Genomic DNA, 23,189 nt, shown 5'->3' with positions numbered 1-23,189 from the left:
AAAAAAAATATATACTCACCTCTCCCCCGCTGTCGGGGCCAGAGCGTCTAGCAGCTAGTCTCCCTGCACTGCTCTAAAGCTCTTTCAGCAGGCAGTGATTTGAAACCCCCAATTGCTGAAAGGGCTGTATCTTATTGGCTGAGCACTCAGCAAATCATAGGCAGTGGTCAGTCATTCATTGAATGACAGCTGAGTGCTGCCTGTGATTTGTCACTGCGCTCAGCCAATCACAGGCAGCGCTTGGCTATTCATTGAATTCAATGTTAAATGCCCGCCTGCTGAAAGGTCCTCATTACACTGCTGGGGACCAAGCGGCTAGATGGACCTGAGCCCGACAGTGGCGGAGAGGTAAGTATATATATTTTTTTACTACAGCTATGAATGATTTTCAGGAAGGGCTTATATTTAAACCACTTCCCCAAAAATCACTGCGGAAGGTACCGGCATCCTATTGCTTTCAATAGGTTCCATTGATTGGGTTCCTATTCCATTGATGGCAATAGGCACACAGCTTCGTTCACGCGTGTTTTGGCACGTGCGTGGATGCACGGATTTGTGCGCACACAAGCACGTGCACAACTGCGCTTGTCTGAACAAGGACTAAAATAAAAATATATATAGAAAAAAGAAAATGATGACCCATCGCTGATGCCAACCAAAACCATCGCCATATGTGCCCTGCGATTCAAGACTCTACAAATGATATATCCGAATGTCCAAAACAAAATGAGGAACACACTCCAGTAATTTATTTTAGCGCAAATATATTAATTTTTAAAAATAAACAACCATATATTTTTAAAAATCACCTTTTTAGCTTTTTGCCTCTAATAAAACTTTAAAAAAAACACAAAAGAATTATGTGGGAAAAATATATGTATGTATGTATGTACGTACGTACGTACGTATGTATGTATATATGTATATATATGTAGCCCAATATGTCACAAAAAATCTCAGCAAAATAATTTTGGTAGCTGAAAAAAAAGGTAGGGCAGCAAAACCACCATATTGGTAAAATCTCTAAAAAGTGTCCTTAAGTGGTTAAAAATAACTCCTGAAATATTACAGTTTCCATACAAACTACTGGACCACATAAGAGTCTGACTGGTCCTGTTTTGTACAGATCAATTCACAGCAATCATCTTATTGACATCATAGGCAAGATTACAAATGTAGGATATCACATTTGCTCTGAGGGTAAAGGCCCATTTAGACAGGACGAGTGTCGGGCATATGATGCCCGACACTCGTCCCCGCACATACTCGCTCTCGTGCTGCTGCATGGAAGCTAGTATCACTAGATTACAGCAGGGCGGCTGGAGGAGATTTCTCTTCCCACTCTCCCTCACACTTCTCCATTGACTTAACATAGCAGCCGTTCAATACTGAACGGCTGCTATTTACACTGAACGATGATCGTTCAGCTCATTGTTTATCGTTTATGCTGCGTAAACGATGGAAGATGAGCTGAACGATCATCGTTCAGAGTAAATAGCAGCCGTTCAGTATTGAACAGCCGCTATGTTAAGTCAATGGAAAGGGGCGGGGGAGCGTGAGGAGAGAAATCTACTGCAGCCACCCCGCCGGCCTGCTGGCCGCTCTGTGAGTGAACCAGTGATACTAGCTGTCATGCAACAGTATGGGAGTGAGTGTATATGGGGACGAGTGTCGGGCATCGTTTGCCCGACATTTGTCCCATCTAAATGGGCCTTAAGACACACCATGCCCAGGATGAACAGGGAGTGAACTGCAGAACAGAATAAAATATCATATAATCTAAACAAAAGGAGGAAGGGAAAACCTCACCCTAACTACTAGGACAAGAACTGCCCTGCTTAAAAGTGAGGTTATTGCAGTTATTGCCTCAATAAAGGCAGCCCCAGATCTCCTGCCTCAGCCATCAACTCTACCAACTAAAAAAAAGGAAACACTCATGAACAAACAAAAGTACTACTTAGCTTTACAGAAGAACTCTTACCACCATGAACATGTCCACCCTCCACAAAGACTGAGAAAATAATCAGCAACAACCAAACCCAAAAGCAGACTTAAATAATGACAGAGACAATGCAATTGGATAGACAGAGTTCTACAAACACCAGGGTAAATCCCAAAAACGAAACAAGAGAGCAAAATTTATTATTATTAGGATTCCGCCAATGAAAAGTCTTAACAAGCTGATCACAAACTGGACACCGCGATCTGAGACCATATCAGACAGTAACCCATGTAACCCGACCGTATGAGTCAAGAGCAGTTTAGCCAACGTTTTAGCATCAGAAATACTAGCCAGAGCAGTTAGATGACATATCTCACTAAATCAATCCACCACAACCCAAACAACTGTGCTGCCCTCCATGAACAAGTAAGTCAAAGGTTTCTCTGTTACAGGCAAAGGTAATAAATTCCCAGTCTGAAAATTCTGGTGAGTCTTGGATCTAGTACAAACCTCTCTGGAAGAGACATTACTAAAAACATCCCGTCTAATGGCCAGCCACCAGAATATTCCAGTTATTAACCTCCTAGTATTGTTGATACCCAGATGACCTGCTAGAAAAAACTGTGTACTTCAGAGAGTAACTGGAGTCTTAGATGTATTGGAACAAAAAGCTTTCCCTCTGGAAGGTTCGAAGGAGCAAAATCTTGTGCCTTATGGCTCTGCTCTTCCAGATCCAAAGAAACTGAAGACACAACAACCCCTTTAGACAGAATTGGTGTAGGAGGCTCATCTGAGACTACCGGAACACAATTCCTAGAGAGAGCATCTGCTTTGCCATTTTTACAACCAGGGTGATATGTGACAAGAAAGTCAAAGCAAGAAAAGAATAATGACCGTCGAGCCTGTCTAAGATTAAGTCTCTTAGCAGATTTCAAATACACCAGATTTTTGTGGTCAGTAAAAACTGTCACCTTATGTTGAGCATCCTCCAAAAGATGCTGCCACTTCTCAAAAGCCCACTTAGTAGCCAACAGTTCCCTGTTCTCAATATCATAAAAGAAGCAGATTTCCGTAAAAAGAAAGCACAAGAAGGAAGATTTTTTAACTCATCCACCTCCACCACAAGAGGTTTAGAAGAATCAAGTTAAATAAGAACAGGAGCAGAAGAGAAACATGCCTTCAGAGGATTAAAAGCTTTCACTGCGCTTGAAGACCACCCTGAAGAAAAGGCACCCTTCTTGTCATATCTGTCAAAGGCTTTATATAAACTGATGGTAGGTAGGTAAAATCCCCTCGTGCAAGCCAATGCCTTCAGAGTAGAGATGAGCGAACGTACTCGAACGAGCTTGATACTCGTTCAAGTATTAGCGTGTTCGAGATGCTCGTTACTAGAGGCGAGTACCACGCGATGTTCGAGTTACTTTCACTTTCATCTCTGAGACGTTAGCGCGCTTTTCTGGCCAATAGAAAGACAGGGAAGGCATTACAACTTCCCCCTGCGACGTTCAAGCCCTATACCACCCCCCTGCAGTGAGTGGCTGGCGAGATCAGGTGTCACCCGAGTATATACAGTAAATCGGCCCCTCCCGCGGCTCGCCACAGATGCATTCTGACAGAGATCAGGGAAAGTGCTGCTGGTGCCGGAGCTGCTATAGGGAGAGCGTTAGGAGTTATTTTAGGCTTCAAGAACCCCAACGGTCCTTCTTAGGGCCACATCTGACCGCGTGCAGTACTGTTGAGGCTGCTTTTAGCAGTGTTGCACAATTTTATTTTTTTTTGTATATCGGCCGTGCAGAGCATTGCGTCCGCAGTCTGCAGTCATTGTACAGAGTATAGGGCCAGTACTGGTGAGGCAGGGAAAGAGATATTCAGGCTATATAGGCAGTGGGCTTTTTCCAAAAAATTGGGGAAAAATACTATATTTGGGCTGCCTGTGATCGTCTTCAGTTTACTGCGTGTCTGCTGGGGGTAGTAGTCCTAATTAATACGCAGCTAAGCGTTACAGCAGGCTTGCGCAAGATTGTTTCCTGGATCGGCTGTCTCTGTTACATGATCGCCGTCATCCCGCCAGAGGGAAAGAGTTTACATAATATTATACGCTGCCTACAGTATCTATCTGCTGGGGGTAGTAGTCGTAATTAATACGCAGCTAAGCGTTACAGCAGGCTTGCGCAAAATTGTTTCCAGGATCTGCTGTCTCTGTTACATGAGCGCCGTCATCCCGCCAGAGGGAAACAGTATACATAATATTACACGCTGCCTACAGTATCTATCTGCTGGGGATAGTAGTCGTAATTAATACGCAACTAAGCGTTACAGCAGGCTTGCGCAAAATTGTTTCCTGGATCTGCTGTCTCTGTTACATGATCGCCGTTATCCCGCCAGAGGGAAAGAGTATACATAATATTATACGCTGTCTACAGTATCTATCTGCTGGGGGTAGTAGTCCTAATTAATACGCAGCTAAGCGTTACAGCAGGCTTGCACAAAATTGTTTCCTGGATCTGCTGTCTCTGTTACATGATCGCCGTTATCCCGCCAGAGGGAAAGAGTATACATAATATTATACGCTGCCTACAGTATCTATCTGCTGGGGGTAGTAGTCCTAATTAATACGCAGCTAAGCGTTATAGCAGGCTTGCGCAAAATTGTTTCCTGGATCTGCTGTCTCTGTTACATGATCGCCGTCATCCCGCCAGAGGGAAGGAGTATACATAATATTATACACTGCCTACAGTATCTATCTGCTGGGGGTAGTAGTCCTAATTAATACGCAGCTAAGCGTTACAGCAGGCTTGCGCAAAATTGTTTCCTGGATCTGCTGTCTCTGTTACATGATCGCCATCATCCTGCCAGAGGGAAACAGTATACATAATATTATACGCTGCCTACAGTATCTATCTGCTGGGGGTAGTGGTCCTAATTAATACGCAGCTAAGCGTTCCAGCAGGCTTGCACAAAATTATTTCCTGGATCTGCTGTCTCTGTTACATGATCGCCGTCGTCCCGCCAGAGGGAAAGAGTATACATAATATTATACGCTGCCTACAGTATCTATCTGCTTGGGGTAGTAGTCCTAATTAATACGCAGCTAAGCGTTACAGCAGGCTTGCGCAAAATTGTTTCCTGGATCTGCTGTCTGTTACATCAGTGCTGTCATCCCGCCAGAGGGAAAGAGTATACATAATATTATACGCTGCCTACAGTATCTATCTGCTGGGGGTAGTAGTCCTAATTAATATGCAGCTAAGCGTTACAGCAGGCTTGCGCAAAATTGTTTCCTGGATCTGCTGTCTCTGTTACATGATCGCCGTCATCCCGCCAGAGGGAAAGAGTATACATAATATTATACGCTGCCTACAGTATCTATCTGCTGGGGGTAGTAGTCGTAATTAATACGCAACTAAGCGTTACAGCAGGCTTGCGCAAAATTGTTTCCTGGATCTGCTGTCTCTGTTACATGAGCGCCGTCATCCCGCCAGAGGGAAAGAGTATACATATTATTATACGCTGTCTACAGTATCTATCTGCTGGGGGTAGTAGTCCTAATTAATACGCAGCTAAGCGTTACAGCAGGCTTGCACAAAATTGTTTCCTGGATCTGCTGTCTCTGTTACATGATCGCCGTTATCCCGCCAGAGGGAAAGAGTATACATAATATTATACGCTGCCTACAGTATCTATCTGCTGGGGGTAGTAGTCCTAATTAATACGCAGCTAAGCGTTCCAGCAGGCTTGCGCAAAATTGTTTCCTGGATCTGCTGTCTGTTACATCAGCGCTGTCATCCCGCCAGAGGGAAAGAGTATACATAATATTATACGCTGCCTACAGTATCTATCTGCTGGGGGTAGTAGTCGTAATTAATACGCAACTAAGCGTTACAGCAGGCTTGCGCAAAATTGTTTCCTGGATCTGCTGTCTCTGTTACATGATCGCCATCATCCCGCCAGAGGGAAAGAGTATACATAATATTATACGCTGCCTACAGTATCTATCTGCTGGGGGTAGTGGTCCTAATTAATACGCAGCTAAGCGTTCCAGCAGGCTTGCACAAAATTATTTCCTGGATCTGCTGTCTCTGTTACATGATCGCCGTCATCCCGCCAGAGGGAAAGAGTATACATAATATTATACGCTGCCTACAGTATCTATCTGCTGGGGGTAGTAGTCCTAATTAATACGCAGCTAAGCGTTACAGCAGGCTTGCGCAAAATTGTTTCCTGGATCTGCTGTCTGTTACATCAGCGCTGTCATCCCGCCAGAGGGAAAGAGTATACATAATATTATACGCTGCCTACAGTATCTATCTGCTGGGGGTAGTAGTCCTAATTAATACGCAGCTAAGCGTTACAGCAGGCTTGCGCAAAATTGTTTCCTGGATCTGCTGTCTCTGTTACATCAGTCCTGTCATCCCGCCAGAGGGAAACAGTATACATAATATTATATGCTGCATACAGTATCTGTCTGCTGTATCAGCTCAGCATTTTAAAAAAATAGAAGCAAAATACTTAAGGCCTACTACTGGCCTTTGGCCACTTGACTGCTTCTGCGCTGTGAATTCCACTAGCTCAGTCATACGCACCTACGTCTCACTACAGGCGTGCGCAAAATTGTTTCTTGGCTCTGCTGTGCGTTTCGTAAGGGAAGTCAGCCTCCAACCACAGGCCAATAAGCGGCACATTTAATTACAGCGTTCTGTTTCTGCACTACTGGTAATACAGCATGCTGAGGGGTAGGGGTAGGCCTAGAGGACGTGGACGCGGGCGAGGACGCGGAGGCCCAAGTCAGGTGTGGGCACAGGCCGAGCTCCTGATCCAGGTGTATCGCAGCCGACTGCTGCGGGATTAGGAGAGAGGCACGTTTCTGGCGTCCCCACATTCATCTCACAATTAATGGGTCCACGCGGTAGACCTTTATTAGAAAATGAGCAGTGTGAGCAGGTTCTGTCGTGGATGGCAGAAAGTGCATCCAGCAATCTATCGACCACCCAGAGTTCTACGCCGTCCACTGCTGCAACTCTGAATCCTCTGGCTGCTGCTCCTCCTTCCTCCCAGCCTCCTCACTCCATTACAATGACACATTCTGAGGAGCAGGCAGACTCCCAGGAACTGTTCTCGGGCCCCTGCCCAGAATGGGCAGCAATGGTTCCGAATCCTCTCCCACTGAAGGAGTTTGTCGTGACCGATGCTCAACCTTTGGAAAGTTCCCGGGGTCTGGGGGATGAGGCTGGGGACTTCCGGCAACTGTCTCAAGAGCTTTCAGTGGGTGAGGAGGACGATAACGATGAGACACAGTTGTCTATCACTCAGGTAGTAGTAATTGGAGTAAGTACGAGGGAGGAGCGCACAGAGGATTCGGAGGAAGAGCAGCAGGACGATGAGGTGACTGACCCCACCTGGTTTGCTACGCCTACTGAGGACAGGTCTTCAGAGGGGGAAGCAAGTGCAGCAGCAGGGCAGGTTGGAAGAGGCAGTGCGGTGGCCGGGGGTAGAGGCAGGGCCAGACCGAATAATCCACCAACTGTTTCCCAAAGCGCCCCCTCGCGCCATGCCACCCTGCAGAGGCCGAGGTGCTCAAAGGTCTGGCAGTTTTTCACTGAGAGTGCAGACGACCGACGAACAGTGGTGTGCAACCTTTGTCGCGCCAAGGTCAGCCGGGAAGCCACCACCACCAGCCTCACCCTCACCAGCATGCGCAGACATATGATGGCCAAGCACCCCACAAGGTGGGACGAAGGCCGTTCACCGCCTCCAGTTTGCACCGCTGCCTCTCCCCCTGTGCCCCAACCTGCCACTGAGATCCAACCCCCCTCTCAGGACACAGGCACTACCGTCTCCTGGCCTGCACCCACACCCTCACCTCCGCTGTGCTCGGCCCCATCCACCGATGTCTCTCAGCCCACCGTCCAGCCGTCGCTAGCGCAAGTGTTGGAGCGCAAGCGCAAGTACGCCGCCACGCACCTGCACGCTCAAGCGTTAAACGTGCGCATAGCCAAATTTATCAGCCTGGAGATGCTGCCGTATAGGGTTGTGGAAACGGAGGCTTTCAAAGGTATGATGGCGGCGGCGGCCCCGCGCTACTCAGTTCCCAGTCGCCACTACTTTTCCCGATGTGCCGTCCCAGCCCTGCACGACCACGTCTCCCGCAACATTGTACGCGCCCTCACCAACGCGGTTACTGCCAAGGTCCACTTAACAACGGACACGTGGACAAGCACAGGCGGGCAGGGCCACTACATCTCCCTGACGGCACATTGGGTGAATTTAGTGGAGGCTGGGACAGAGTCAGAGCCTGGGATCGCTCACGTCCTACCCACCCCCAGAATTGCGGGCCCCAGCTCGGTGGTGGTATCTGCGGCGGTGTATGCTTCCTCCACTAAACCACCCTCCTCCTCCTCCTCCTCCTCCTCCCACGCAACCTCTGTCTCGCAATCAAGATGTGTCAGCAGCAGCACGTCGCCAGCGGTCGGTGTCGCCCGGCATGGCAGCACAGCGGTGGGCAAGCATCAGCAGGCAGTGCTGAAACTACTCAGCTTAGGAGAGAAGAGGCACACGGCCCACGAACTGCTGCAGGGTCTGACAGAGCAGACCGACCGCTGGCTTGCGCCGCTGAGCCTCCAACCGGGCATGGTCGTGTGTGACAACGGCCGTAACCTGGTGGTGGCTCTGCAGCTCGGCAGCCTCACGCACGTGCCATGCCTGGCGCACGTCTTTAATTTGGTGGTTCAGCGCTTTCTGAAAAGCTACCCACGCTTGTCAGACCTGCTCGGAAAGGTGCGCCGGCTCTGCGCACATTTCCGCAAGTCCCACACGGACGCTGCCACCCTGCGCACCCTGCAACATCGGTTTCATCTGCCAGTGCACCGACTGCTGTGCGACGTGCCCACACGGTGGAACTCTACGCTCCACATGTTGGCCAGGCTCCATGAGCAGCGTAGAGCTATAGTGGAATACCAACTCCAACATGGGCGGCGCAGTGGGAGTCAGCCTCCTCAATTCTTTACAGAAGAGTGGGCCTGGTTGGCAGACATCTGCCAGGTCCTTGGAAAGTTTGAGGAGTCTACCCAGATGGTGAGCGGCGATGCTGCAATCATTAGTGTCACCATTCCTCTGCTATGCCTCTTGAGAAGTTCCCTGCAAAGCATAAAGGCAGACGCCTTGCGCTCAGAAACAGAGGCGGGGGAAGACAGTATGTCGCTGGATAGTCAGAGCACCCTCCTGTCTATATCTCAGCGCGTTGAGGAGGAGGAGGAGCATGAGGAGGATGAGGAGGAGGGGGAAGAGACAGCTTGGCCCACTGCTGAGGGTACCCATGCTGCTTGCCTGTCATCCTTTCAGCGTGTATGGCCTGAGGAGGAGGAGGAGGAGGAGGATCCTGAAAGTGATCTTCCTAGTGAGGACAGCCATGTGTTGCGTACAGGTACCCTGGCACACATGGCTGACTTCATGTTAGGATGCCTTTCTCGTGACCCTCGCATTACACGCATTCTGGCCACTACGGATTACTGGGTGTACACACTGCTCGACCCACGGTATAAGGAGAACCTTTCCACTCTCATACCCGAAGAGGAAAGGGGTTCGAGAGTGATGCTATACCACAGGACCCTGGCGGACAAACTGATGGTAAAATTCCCATCCGACAGCGCTAGTGGCAGAAGGCACAGTTCCGAGGGCCAGATAGCAGGGGAGGCGCAGAGATCAGGCAGCATGTACAGCACAGGCAGGGGAACACTCTCTAAGGCCTTTGACAGCTTTCTGGCTCCCCAGCAAGACTGTGTTACCACTCCCCAGTCAAGGCTGAGTCAGCGGGAGCACTGTAAAAGGATGGTGAGGGAGTACGTAGCTGATCGCACGACCGTCCTCGGTGACGCCTCTGCCCCCTACAACTACTGGGTGTCGAAGCTGGACACGTGGCCTGAATTCGTGCTGTATGCCCTGGAGGTGCCTGCTTGTCCTGCGGTTAGCGTCTTGTCAGAGAGGGTGTTTAGTGCGGCTGGGGGAATCATCACAGATAACCGTACCCGCCTGTCAACCGACAGTGCCGACAGGCTTACACTCATCAAGATGAACAAAGCCTGGATTTCCCCAGACTTCTCTTCTCCACCAGCAGACAGCAGCGATACCTAAACAATACGTAGGCTGCACCCGCGGATGGAAGCATTGTTCTCTATCACCATAAAAAACGTGGACCTTTTAGCTTCATCAATCTGTGTATAATATTCATCCTCCTCCTCCTGCTCCTCCTCCTGCAACCTGACGTAATCACGCCGAACGGGCAATTTTTCTTAGGCCCACAAGGCTCAGTCATATAATTTTTGTAAATTATTTTTATACGTTTCAATGCTCATTAAAGTGTTGAAACTTTCACCGGAACTAATTTTTATTTTAACTGGGCTGCCTCCAGGCCTAGTTACAAATTAATCCACATTATCCAAAGCAATTAATGGGTTTCACCTGCCCTCTTGGTTGGGCATGGGCAATTTTTCTGACGTACATTAGTACTGTCGGTACACCAATTTTTTGAGGCCCTCGCCTACAGTGTAATCCAATTATTTTTTTGCCCACCTGCATTAAAGCTGACGTTACATCAGCTGTGCTGGGCACTGCAATGGGATATATTTATGTACCGCCGGTGGGTTCCAGGGAGCCACCCATGCTGTGGGTCCACAGGGAGTTGTAACTGCATGTGTCCACTTCTAAAGAACCCCAGTCTGACTGGGGCATGCAGTGTGGGCCGAAGCCCACCTGCATTTAATCGGACGTTACCTCAGCTGTGATGGGCACTGCAATGGGATACATTTATGTACCGCCGGTGGGTTCCAGGGAGCCACCCATGCTGTGGGTCCACAGGGAGTTGTAACTGCATGTGTCCACTTCTAAAGAACCCCAGTCTGACTGGGGCATGCAGTGTGGGCCGAAGCCCACCTGCATTTAATCGGACGTTACCTCAGCTGTGATGGGCACTGCAATGGGATACATTTATGTACCGCCGGTGGGTTCCAGGGTGCCACCCATGCTGTGGGTCCACAGTGAGTTGTAACTGCATGTGTCCACTTCTAAAGAACCCCAGTCTGACTGGGGCATGCAGTGTGGGCCGAAGCCCACCTGCATTTAATCGGACGTTACCTCAGCTGTGATGGGCACTGCAATGGGATATATTTATGTACCGCCGGTGGGTTCCAGGGAGCCACCCATGCTGTGGGTCCACAGGGAATTGTAACTGCATGTGTCCACTTCTAAAGAACCCCAGTCTGACTGGGGCATGCAGTGTGGGCCGAAGCCCACCTGCATTTAATCGGACGTTACCTCAGCTGTGATGGGCACTGCAATGGGATACATTTATGTACCGCCGGTGGGTTCCAGGGAGCCACCCATGCTGTGGGTCCACAGGGAGTTGTAACTGCATGTGTCCACTTCTAAAGAACCCCAGTCTGACTGGGGCATGCAGTGTGGGCCGAAGCCCACCTGCATTTAATCGGACGTTACCTCAGCTGTGATGGGCACTGCAATGGGATACATTTATGTACCGCCGGTGGGTTCCAGGGTGCCACCCATGCTGTGGGTCCACAGTGAGTTGTAACTGCATGTGTCCACTTCTAAAGAACCCCAGTCTGACTGGGGCATGCAGTGTGGGCCGAAGCCCACCTGCATTTAATCGGACGTTACCTCAGCTGTGATGGGCACTGCAATGGGATACATTTATGTACCGCCGGTGGGTTCCAGGGTGCCACCCATGCTGTGGGTCCACAGTGAGTTGTAACTGCATGTGTCCACTTCTAAAGAACCCCAGTCTGACTGGGGCATGCAGTGTGGGCCGAAGCCCACCTGCATTTAATCGGACGTTACCTCAGCTGTGATGGGCACTGCAATGGGATATATTTATGTACCGCCGGTGGGTTCCAGGGAGCCACCCATGCTGTGGGTCCACAGGGAATTGTAACTGCATGTGTCCACTTCTAAAGAACCCCAGTCTGACTGGGGCATGCAGTGTGGGCCGAAGCCCACCTGCATTTAATCGGACGTTACCTCAGCTGTGATGGGCACTGCAATGGGATACATTTATGTACCGCCGGTGGGTTCCAGGGTGCCACCCATGCTGTGGGTCCACAGTGAGTTGCAACTGCATGTGTCCACTTCTAAAGAACCCCAGTCTGACTGGGCCATGCAGTGTGGGCCGAAGCCCACCTGCATTAAACATGACATTACCTCAGCTGTGATGGGCAATGCAATGGGATATATTTATGTACCGCCGGTGGCTTCCTGGCACCCACCCATGCTGTGGGTCCACACGGACTTCACAATAGGGAGTTGTACCTGCCTGTGTCTATGAATTAAAAAGCCCGGTCAGGTTGGGGCATGCAGTGTGGGCCGAAGCCCACCTGCATTTAATCGGACGTTACCTCAGCTGTGATGGGCACTGCAATGGGATACATTAATGTACAGCCGGTGGGTTCTAGGGAGCCACCCATGCTGTGGGTGCACACGGAATTCCCATTGCGGAGTTGTACCTGCCTGTGACTATTTATAAAAAACCGCGGTCGTACTGGGGCATGCAGACACCTTGACAGACTGAATAGTGTGTGGCACATAGGTTCCCCATTGCTATGCCCACGTGTGCAGCTCCTGATGGCGGTGGCACAGGATTATATTTCTCATTGCTTCTGTACAGCATTGTGGGCTATCGCCCCACCCCTTTTAAAGAGGGTCGCTGCCTAGCCGTGCCAAACCCTCTGCAGTGTGTGTCTGCGGTTCCTCCTCATGGCAGACGCACTTATAAATAGACATGAGGGTGGTGTGGCATGAGTGCAGTTGAAGGCTGCGCAGGGACACTTTGGTGTGCGCTGTGGACACTGCGTCATGCGGGGGGAGGGGGGGGGGGGTTGGGCAGCATGTAACCCAGGAGAAGTGGCAGCGGAGTGTCATGCAGGCAGTGATTGAACTTTGTTGGAGGTAGTGTGGTGCTTAGCTAAGGTATGCATTGCTAATGAGGGTTTTTCAGAAGTAAGAGTTGTTGGGGGGGGGGGGCCCACTCTTGCCGCCATTGTGGCTTAATAGTGGGACCTGGGAACTTGAGATGCAGCCCAACATGTAGCCCCTCGCCTGCCCTATCCGTTGCTGTGTCGTTCCCATCACTTTCTTGAATTGCCCAGATTTTCACAAATGGAAACCTTAGCGAGCATCGGCGATATACAAAAATGCTCGAGTCGCCCATTGACTTCAATGGGGTTCGTTACTCCAAAGGAACCCTCGAGCATCGCGATAATTTCATCCTGAGTAACGAGCACCCGAGCATTTTGGTGCTCGCTCATCTCTACTTCTGAGGCATTTAAGGCTGCTTATCACTTATCCCCCTACTTGATTTGTATTAAATTATATCCTCCATGCAAATCTAACTTGGAGAACCAACTGGCTCCCCTTAAATATTTAAATAGGTGGGTATGAGTGGTAACAGATACAAATTATGTTTAATAATCTTATTACGTTTTCTGAAATTCAAAGAAGGTCGAAGACCCCCGTCTTTTTTATAACAAAAAACAACCTGACTGCTAAAGGCGACTTTGAAGGATGTATGTGCCCCTTCTTGAGGCTAGTTATATAATCTTTAAGGGTCTGTTGCTTTAGACCAGACAGGTTGTACATATGACTCTTGTGTAATTTACAGTCTGGGACAAGTACAACAGCCCAATCACCTCCCCTATGGGGTGGTAATTTATTAGCCCCCTCTTTAGCGAACATATCCAAAACGTCCTTAACCCTTTCCAATCCAATGACGGGCCTGCCCTGACATCATAATTTCCCTCCTCAGCTGCGATGTCGGGGCAGGCCCGACACTGCAGTGCAGGAGTGCATCTGCACCCGATCGTCAGACACATCATCAGACACATCGGGTGCAGATGCACTCCTGCACTGATCCTCATCGAGGACCCCCGAGGAGAAGGCAGTAAGGGTTTTTAACCCTTTCTGCCTTCTCCTTTACACATTACATAGCGCTCAATTAGCGCTATGCAATGCATAGATTCTGGCTGGCGATCATGTGACTGCCGGTGTTACCTGACCCCCGGCGGTCACATGAACGCCGAGCCGGGAGCCTGCACTGTGGGAAGACCTGCTTACCTGACCGGCATCTTGCGCATGCTCCTTCTGTCTCCCGGCCCGGCGATCATGTGACCGCCAGGTGCCACCTGACCCCAGCAGTCACATGATCGCCGAGCCAGGAGGCAGAAGGAGAATGCGGAAGACGCCGGACAGGTAAGCAGGTTCCTCCCTGCACCCTCCTGAACTCTGTCAGATCAGAAGGGTGCAGAGAAAATGTATTTTTTCTCACCCATTCTCCCCAGCTCCAATTTATTTGGAGCTGGGGAGAATGGGTGAGAAAAAATAAATGGATTGGAAAGGGTTAATGAACTCAGACAATTCTTCCATCTGCACGGAAGAAACATCAATCAACATACAGTTTTGCCAGCAAGCCAAATTCCAGTGGCAGCTGCGGATGGACCACGGATTGGACAGCTTCCATTGACTTCAACAGAAGCTGATTTTGCGGGAACCGCACAAAAATAGAGCATGCTGTGATTTGTTTTCCGGACCAAAAGGTCCGCAAAACAAATCCGAATGCTTAAATCCATTTGCGGATGCCCATGCTTCTCTATGGGTGGCTTGATTTACGGATCTCCCGTTTGTCAAATCTGCCTGTGGACACTGGGCCCTAGGCTTCTTATATTCATACCTGGAACAGCTGTTTACAGAGCAGAACAGCTCAGACATGATGGCTCTCCCTATAATCACGTACAGAAAGTAAAATATAAGTAGTCAAAAAATATAAATAATACATTGCATTTAAACCTTGTTGGTGTCTCTTAAACTACATATACCTTCATTATGTGTGTTGCCATTTTTATTTTCTGGATGACGTAACATTTGTACTTGTTGAATCAAAATATGGATCCTGATTAGAGATGAGCGAGCACCCAAATGCTCGGTTCTGTGTTAATTGAGTCGAGCTTTTCGTAAAATTTGAGAGCTCTACTCGAGTAACGAACCCCATTGACTACAGTGGGAGACTCAAGCATTTTTGTATGTGGGACGCCCAGTCCCGAGCTTTTTTTTCTTGGTTCTCTCTCTCTCTCTCTCTCTCTCCCTTCCTGCCTGACAAAAAATTTGCCAATGATGCTCGCTGCGTCACAGCGGGGAGGGGCCAAAACAGGCACATCACAGCAGGGAGGAGCCAAAAACTGGGGCGGGGTCGAACCCGGCTTGATGCTCGTTCGAGTAACGAGCACCATCGAGTACGCTAATACTCGAACGACCATCAAGCTCGGCAGAGTATGTTCGCTCAACTCTAATCCTGATTGCTATTCTATTAGTATCCTTTATTTGCTGCTTCATGACATTGTTATGTCTTCTCAACACCTCCCTGATAGGCAGCTTCATCACTGATTAAGAGTCAGATTAAAACATCCAAGAATCAGCATTTGATGTTCACTTGATCTTTGTTCTGTTTAATATTCCTTTCTACTGTTACTGTTACATTAATTGTTATACACCTCCTACTTCCGTGATGCTGCCTAGAGGCCACCTTTCAATTAGCAGTTGGAGAACAGATGCATCACGGTAACCCAAAGCCAGGAAGTTGATACAGTATATCACTTCTGTAACATCAATGTTACTATAACAACATTGTTATACTGTGCAAGTACCAAGTTTTAGCATAATTTGTATTATTTAACTTATACCAGTATCATGCAGAAACATTTGGCCCCAATAGTGTCTACTTTAATCCTTTTTATGAACTGTATGAAGGTTTTGAAATTCTTTGTATATATTACAATCCCAATTCTGAAAAAGAAAAAAAGAATGCAATGATTTTCAAAGCTCATATAATCATTTTATTCACAATAGAACATATAACCAACACATATCAGATGGTACCAGTGAGACATTTTTCCACTTTATTTTAAAAAATTATCTCATTTAGAAATTGATATCAGCCACATATCTCCCAAAAGTTGGGCCAGGGCTATGTCTACCACTGTTAGCATCACATTTTCTTTTTACAACAGTCTATAAACATCTGGGAAGTAATTGGGAAACCAATTGCCGGAGTTTAGGGAGAGGAATGTTGTCCCATTTTTATCTGATGTAGGATTCTAGCTGCGCAACAGTCCTGGGTCTTTTTTGGTCAGATTTTTTGCTTTACTTCCACAAAATGATTTCTATTGGTGAAAGGTCTGGACTGCGGGCAGCCGTTCAGCCCCCAGACTCTTCTTTTACAAAGCCCTGCTGTGGTTATGGATGCAGTATGTGTGCTGAGTCCTAACTAGACGTGTGGCGTACACAAACAAAAGAATAAGCACAACTGTGCATAACGCAACCAATAAGCACGACCGTGCAACATAAATACAAAAAGAAACTAGGGGAAAACATTTCCCTGAAAACCCTTACCACGGGGGAGAACCCTGCCTAATTGGCAGGTCAACCGCTCTGATAAGCACGAGCCCACACTCGTGCCTAGGCCACTAACAAATCCCTACCAGGGAGCCCTGAACACATTAAGAACAGTGCATGGTAATAGACTGCAGTACTTAGCTGTTGCAATAGTCTGTAGCAAAGGAATGGAGCTCCAGAGACCGGCCGTGCTCATCCAGGAGCAACTGAAATTGACCAGCACTGAGGTCTATACTAGAACAGATTATATATGGCAGCACCACTTAGAGACAGGTGAGAACTGACATCACTCACCTGACCTCACGCCCCTCAGCCCCAGGAAAGGCAGAGACACTGCTAAACCCTGGTCTGGCCTGAAAGCAATGTGATGATTTCAGAACAGCTGCAACAATGTGGTTTAGCATTGTCTTGCTGAAATATGCAAAGTCTTCCCAGAAAGACGTCTGGATAGGAGCATATGTTGTTCTACAATCTCCAAAAATGTTCAGTATTGATAGTGCCTTTCAAGATGTGTAAGGTGCCATGCCCTAGGCAGTAATGAAACCCCATACCATCACAGCTGCAGATTTTTGAACTGTTTGCTGATAACAAGCTGGATGATCCCTCTCCTCCACAAGATACGGTGTCCGTGGTTTCCAAAAACAATTTTAAAGTTCTGTGATCACAGAACAGTTTTCCATTTTGCCTCAGTCCATTTTAAATGAGCATTGGCCCAGAGAAGACACCAGCGTTTCTGGATTGTATTGAAATATGGCTTCTCCTTTGCATGACACAGTTTTACTTGTATTTGTGGATTGCACGGAAAACTGTGTCCACAAACGGTGATTTCTGGAAGTATTGCTGAGCCCATGCAGTGATTTGCATTACAGAATCATGCCTGTATATAATGTTGTGCCGCCTGAGGGCTCGTAGATTTGAGCATCCAATATTGACCATCGGCCTTGTCCCTGGTGCACATGAATTTATCCAGATTCTCAGAATCTTTTGGTGATATTATGTACTGAAGATGGTGGGATGTTCAAAATCTTCACAACTTTACATTGAGGAACAGTTTTCAGAAATTGTTCCACAATTTTTAAAAGCAGTTATTGAGATTTGTGAACTTCTGACCATCTTTGCTTCTGAGAGACTCTGCCTCTCTAACATGCTCTTTTTTATACACAGTCAAGTCACTTAGTAGAAAGTTGAACCTCCAGCTGTTTTACACTCGTACCACTTACTTTTCCTGCCTTTTATTACCCATGTCCCAACTTTTGTTGCAGCCATCAATTTCTAAATTAGCTAATTTTTTAAAATTAAATGGAAAAATGTCTCACTTTCACCTTCTGATATGTGTTCTATGTTCTATTGTGAATACAATATGGTTATATGAGATTTCCAGATCATTGCATTCCTTTTTTTTCTTTACATTTATTTACATTTTACAAGGCATCTCAACTTTTTTGGAATTGGGGTTGTATATAGCACATTGAAGATTCAAGAAAGCTTAAAAATAACCATTTTTAATAGGGCGTATTCACATGGCTGATTTTCATGCGTGAGTTCTGGCTGATTGCGATATGGATGAAACTCACACATGAAAAGAACACATTAATTGAAATCTGTTTATTCACATGAACGATTTTTCTCTTGGAACTGATGGTTTGAGATAGAGATATCGCAGCATGTCTTATTTCTGGGTGATTCTTGTTTAAAAATCGCCTATTATTTCCTATGGTAGCCTGAAAAAATTGCATTGCACCCACATGGCAATGCCATTTTCATGCGAGTTCGATGCATTTTTTCTATTATTAGAATTCATACAACATGCAATTTCCACTAGCATGAAAACTAGCCCATCAATCAGTGCATGTACTTCAGTGAGGGCAAAAACATAGAGAAAGATAGGGCAAGTCCAAGAATCCCGATAGTGGAGTCGAAACCATTCAAATCAATGGTTTTGTTTCGTCCTGTTATGCGGCCGTATATTGGGACTAAAACACGCCCATCTGTTAAAGGCCTATACAGTTGTTTTACCAGTGAAATGCCCATGCTGATTGGCTACATTTTCCAGAAGACTGCACGTGCCGCAGATCCGCAGTGTTAATTCTGGTTTCAAGTTACAATGCTCCAGGAAACACCACCATGTGTTGAAAATATTGTATCCTGGAGGATCATTGTATAATATAATCTTTACAGTCTTGCTTCATTGGCTTCAAAGCTTTAAAAAGGCAAAATTAAATTTGACAAAATTTTTCCCTAAAATCAGAAATTGTGTAGGCTGAAAAAAAGACTAGACTCCAGGGATTATTGATATAAATCCCAAAATATAAAAAAAACCTATATAAAAGCAAATCAGTTTCTTAACTAAATTCTGCTAGATGTTCTCTGCTCCTTGATGACTCAGAAGGTTATAGCTTTGCGATCATTTGTATTCCGCTCCAGAGTATTCGAGCAGGCTCTCCTAGAGGACTGGGCTAAATCGGTTGGACAAGATGCAAATTCTATGCCTAAAGCCAGTGAGTGAAATAGGAATTACATATATTAACCGGCAAAAGATGTTAATGTTGTCACAGTGCGTGAGGGAAGGCATCTTGTATTTTATAAATGAGGCTTTACAGATGCCGGCTGAAGGTATCAAGAGACAGATTATACAAACAGAAATTCACATGCAAACTTGCTGGAAATTGTTATTGTAAAGTATCTGGAAGTAAATCTACAAATTTGATCCCCAGACGGGTGGCTTAAGGCTTTCTTCACACAATAATTTTTGGTGGCATTTTTTTGAGTCTACATGTAAAAAAAAGCCAATATTCTTTTTACCTGGTCCATTAATTTTTGGGAATTTTTTTTGTGGCCTCTTTCTTTTTTGCAATTTCTTTACATTTAATATTTCTGGTGTTATTTTGCTGTGAAGAAGCTTATGGAGAAATGTCATAAAAAATGCCAATCTTTGGCCTGCTACGATTGAAAACAAAAATCAGGATAGGCATCGATGTTGTTGGTGCAGTAAATCAAAATTGGGCATCAGAAGTGTCTGGATGTTAATGGTGACCACCTGAGCACCTAATGTGATTGCAAAGGTCAAACGTGACTTAGGACTTCTTTACCTGAGCGTGTTTGCAATGCGCAGAGAATATAACCCTTTTTTTTTTTTCAATGGGTTCATTGAAAAACCTTTGCTTTAGTGCGGGTATTTCGCACACGCCAACAAAAAAAACGCAGCAAGTACTATTTTGGTGCGCAATTGCGCAATGAACTGTGCAATTTGGCAGAGAAAACAATACACCAAGGACTAATTATGCCGCACAGCATTTAAAATTACGGTGCGGGTGTGTTGGATTTTTCCTACATGGATATGACATTTTAATCTGCAGCAGAAGTCCGTGGCTGGGCCAAAGATTTTCATTCAGATCCAAATGCAGATTAAGGGCTTCTTCACATAACCATATTAGCACATATTTTTGCACACATAAAATATACGTGTGCAAAACACAGAATAGGACTCATTGATTTCAATAGGATCGCTCTTGTGACCATGTTTTGCACATGCATTATGTACACATGGAAAAAATAGAACCTGCTTCTAACGTCTTGTGTTTTACGCAGACAACGCCCCATGGAAGACTATGGGAGGCGTGCAAGTACACATGGGAATGCATGAAACACTGTGCAAAATGACAAAAAAAAAGAACACATCTGGACCTAATTAGGCTAATAGCCTTTTAATCCACGCAAAGGGTCATATAATCATAGAATGGTAGAGTTGAAAGGGACCTCCAGGGTCATCGGGTCCAACCCCCTGCTCAGCGCAGGATCACAAAATTATCCCAGACAGATGTCTGTCCAGCCTTTGTTTAAAGACTTCCATTGAAGAACTCACCACCTCTTATGGTAACCTGTTCCACTTATTGATCACCCTCACTGTCAGAAAGTGTCTTCTAATATCGAATCTGTGTCTCCTCCCTTTCAGTTTCATCCCATTGCTTCTAGTCTTTCCTTGTGCAAATGAGAATAGGACTGATCCCTCTGCACTGTGACAGCCCTTCAGATATTTGTAGACCGCTATTAAGTCTCCTCTCAGCCTTCTTTTTTGCAAGCTAAACATTCCCAGATTCTTTAACCGTTCCTCATAGGACATGATTTGCAGACCGCTCACCATCTTGGTAACTCTTCTATGAACTTGGTCCAGTTTATCTATGTATTTTTTAAAGTGGGGTGCCCAAAACTGGACACAGTATTCCAGATGAAGTCTGACTAAGGAAGAGTAGAGGATGATAATTACCTCATGTGATCTAGACTCTACGCTTCTCTTAATACATCCCAGAATTGTGTTTGCCTTTTTGGCTGCTGCATCATATTGTTGACTCATGTTCAGTCTATTATCTATTAGTATACCCAAGACTTTATCACATGTGCAGCTGCTTAGCCCAGTTCCTCCCATTCTGTATGTGATTTTTTTTCTTGCCCAGATGTAGGGCTTTGTATTTCTCCTTGTTAAACAATGTTAAAAGGTTGTGTCGTGCATGCTTGCGAGCTGGCCCTACGTGTGCAAAAAATACAGTACTATGCGCAGACATGTTCCTAAATGTTCCTCATCCAACCTTGTTCATGCGCAAATATGTTGCCCAGCAGTGAGTGTTTTTGAGCATACGCTTGTATGAAGAAACCCTGAACTCCAGTTAATGGGGAAAATCAGTGTGCAGCCTCCCAACACAGTGTTCCTGGGGAAATCATGTCAGGAATTGACATGTCAATTCATTTTTTACATGATGCAGACTTCAAAATTAGTTCATATGGCATGGATTTCCATTGAAATCAATAGTATTGATGTGGATTCCAATGCAGATTTTGGTCTCAGTCACACGGGCGCTGATTCGCCCTGTTTCTGCAGGATAAGACCGCTGCACTGAGGTGTGGACGACTCTTCGCACCGGCCGGAAGAAAGAACACATGGCCTGCAATGGAGCCGGTCATGCAGAGAGTCGTCCGCACGCGGTGCGGCCGTCTTATCTTGCAGAAACACTGGCAGATCGGCGCCCGTGTGACCGAGCCCTTTGACGCGGAATCCAAGTTAAAATCCGCACTGTCAATACTCAATATAATTGGGGCCTCATAAAGGAAAAACACATGGCAGTGAGCACAACTATGCTTAGTGCTATGACCGTAGTTGCACATGAACAGGTTTTTTTCATTCTTTTCAGACTTTTCAAACTCCGAGCTATTGCACGCGAGTTTGAAAAAAACAGCAGGAAGATAGGTCCTGCCCTATCTTTCCTGCACGTAGTATTAGCTACATGTGGGAAAGATAGGGCAAATCCTATCTTTTCTCGCCGTTCTATTAACTGGTAAGAATACCACTAATGAAAATGAAAACAGTAAAATCAATGGTTTCATTTCATCCTGTTAGTTGCTGTGATTATCACAACCGCATAACTGGACTAAATCACACCCATATGAAGAAGCCATACGGGTTTTTTCTGGCGCTTAATACATCTCCCCCCTTTTCTTTATAACCTACACTTCTGCAGAAGAAGGAGCAAAATGAGAGGACTAAAACATGACTGTGGGATATGACTATGGCACAGAGTATGCTTGCAGTCATAGATCTACATACAGAAGCGTCGCAAATAATTAAAAAAAAACAAAATATAGTCACATCCCAAGATTTGTAATAAAAGAATCTGAAAATATATTATTGATAGAAGCCCAAAAAATGTTATGTTATGTTTATGACATGTTTGTCTTTTTATGCTTTTGTATCTAGTTCTATAAGAAAGTCACACTCATAGTATCTCTTTTCTGCTTCAGGGCTCAGTCACACGGGCGCATCGGCGCCCTTGTTACTGCAGCCAGGAGACGGCCGTACCTGAAGACGGATGTCTCTTTGCAGAGGAAGAACATGTGACCGGCTTCATTGCTGGTCATGTGTTCTTTCATCAGCGCTGGAGAGAGACGGCCGTCTTCTAACTGTCAGTCACACAGGCACATCGGCGCCGGTGTAGGGCTGCCGATGCTCCCGTGTGACTGAGCCCTAAGGCTGGGTTCGCACAGGGCAGATTTGCAGCAGAAATTCCGTGCAGAATTTCGCTGCGGCAAATCCGCCTGTGGCCGCTAATCCCGGGGTTAGCCAGCCATGTGGACGAGATTTGTAAAAAACCTCATCCACACGGGACGGCCAATTCGTCGCGGCATTAGCCGGCACTGCGGGACGGATTCCCCGGCCGCAGCATGTCTCCTCCATAGAGAAGAGTGCGGCCGCAATGGAAAAGCATGCTGGCAAACCGCTCTAAAACCCATGGCTAAGTGCCGCGAGTTTTGAAGCTGCGCATTCTCGGTGGATATCTCAGAATTTTCCACTGCGGCAAAACCGCAAGATTTCCATTGAGAATTAATATTTTTAATCAAGGCTATTTGCAAAGCTCAATGGAAAGAAATTTGACTCCAAAGGTGGATGTAGATTTTACCCATCAGGAGTTGAACGTTGCACTCCCTTTAATACAATCCTCGGTCCTTTGTAACAAACAAACGTAACTCGATTTTAACTGTTTTGCCCTTCGCTTCTCACCAGATGTTGTTCTGTTTCTTCTCCTCTCTGAATTTCACATGTGAGCTTTTTCTTACAACTCTGTTAACACATTATATTTTGGGGGAAAATAGCAGGATAAATATAAAATGCATTCAGCTTTTGCCAAGTTCTTTATGCTCTCTAGAGCAATTAATTAAACAGGAAACGTGTTTAGTTGTTTGTTGCCTCACTTCTTTTTACCATCTACAAATGCTTAAAAAATTGCTATATCAAATCTGTAGTGAATCCTTTGGG

This window comes from Eleutherodactylus coqui, chromosome 8, assembly GCF_035609145.1.
Source record: "Eleutherodactylus coqui strain aEleCoq1 chromosome 8, aEleCoq1.hap1, whole genome shotgun sequence".
Classification (NCBI taxonomy): Eukaryota; Metazoa; Chordata; class Amphibia; order Anura; family Eleutherodactylidae; genus Eleutherodactylus; species Eleutherodactylus coqui.
The sequence above is the reverse complement of the archived record's forward strand: the minus strand, read 5'-3'. Positions refer to the sequence as shown.